The sequence below is a fragment of the Chrysochloris asiatica genome, unplaced genomic scaffold (assembly GCF_000296735.1).
Source record: "Chrysochloris asiatica unplaced genomic scaffold, ChrAsi1.0 scaffold00140, whole genome shotgun sequence".
Classification (NCBI taxonomy): domain Eukaryota; kingdom Metazoa; phylum Chordata; class Mammalia; order Afrosoricida; family Chrysochloridae; genus Chrysochloris; species Chrysochloris asiatica.
Genome location: NW_006408658.1, coordinates 3,420,141 through 3,421,721, shown reverse-complemented (window position 1 = coordinate 3,421,721; position 1,581 = coordinate 3,420,141). Strand labels below are relative to the sequence as shown.

At 42.6% G+C, this 1,581-nt stretch overlaps 1 pseudogene; it reads right to left on the bottom strand.

Annotated features, from left to right (window-relative positions):
* Window positions 1-358: 358 nt before the first annotated feature.
* On the bottom strand, window positions 359-1,285 carry LOC102835482 (annotated as a pseudogene).
* Between the last annotated feature and the right edge of the window lie 296 nt (window positions 1,286-1,581).

Here is a 1,581-nt window from a genome sequence, read left to right as displayed (position 1 = left end):
CTGCATCATTTACAGAGCAATTTTGTATGCTGGGGGTGAACATGAGCACAGATATTAGAGTCATTTGACGCCTTGCACCATAAGTACTCTTGTTACACAGAAGGAGATGTCTAGTTTTCTCTTCTTTAGTTCATTACTTACTTCAAGTACAAACATACTGGTCGTTCATATAAACGAGAAAAAAACAAACAAACAAAAAACCAAAAAAAAAAAAAAAAACTCATGTTCTGTTTCTTCCACAGCTTATCTGCAGACACAACTGCTTTTTTGGATGTTGGGAAAATGGCTTTGAGTTAGTTGTCCTCATTGTGTTTTCCAGCATAGATTTTTTGACAGAACCCACAACCTATGCAGTTTCTCAGCCCAGGCATCTGGTCACCTTGTCCCGTATTTCCTTCATCTTTATACGGTAGATGATGGGGTTGAGTAATGAGGGTAAAGGGAGGTAGAGATTGGTGAAGAGAATGTGGTGGAATGAGGTGGAATGTTGTGACCAACTTGATGGATGAGAGAAGAAGAGAGTGCAGGTACATAGGATTCAAGAATGACAAAGAGGTGAGCTGAGCAGGTGTTGAGGGCTTTGATGATGGCATCTCGAGAGTTAAGGTGCACCACAGCCTGCAGGATGAGGACATAAGAGAAGCCAATGAGCAGATAGGTCAAGTCCAACCATGAGAAGGATCACAAAGAGCCCATAGATACGATTGGGTCTGGTGTGGTCACAAGCCATTTTTACCACAGCCATGTGGTCACAGTAGGTGTGAGGAATGACCACGTGGCAGAAAGTCAACCTTCGAAGTAGAAGAGGCATGGGCAGGATAAGAACCACACCCTTGGCTAGAGCCAGCAGCCCCAGACGTCCAACTAGGGAATGGCTCAGGATTGTGTTGTAGTGTAATGGCTTACACACAGCCACGTATCGGTCAAAAGCCATTGTCACAAGTAGGGCTGATCGCACCACAGAAGCACCATGGATGAAAAACATCTGGGTGAAACATGCATTAGCAGCAATGTTTCGATCATGGAACCAGAAGATGCAGAGGAGCTTGGATACCAGAGCCAGAGTGGATACAAGGTCAGCCACCATCAGCAGGGCCAGTAGTAGATACATTAGTGTGTGCAGTGTGGGCTCTGTGGCCACCAGGAAGAGGATAGTACCATTACCAATGAGGATAGCCAAAAACATGGAGAAGAAAGGAAGAGAGAGCCACAAGTGCTGTGACTCTAAGCCAGGTATGCCCATCAGTGAGAACGTCATGAAGCTGGAATGGTTGAAGATTAGCATGGCAGAATCAGTTGGCAGTTGTTATAGACAACAACTTTCACCTGGTGATGAGACATAGGTGGTGGGTTGTTTTTTTCTGTTTGTTTACTAATGACTTCCTAAGATGGAGTAAAGAAAAGAAGGTTGAATATTTCTTTGTGATCACAGAATCTGCAAACTAGTTTCAGCTGTATCCTTAACACTTACATTGTTTTTATGCCATTTTTTTCAAATCTTCTCCATATTTTTATTTTTTCAAAAGAATGTCTATTCTCTTTCTTTCTTTCTTTCTTTCTTTCTTTCTTTCTTTCTTTCTT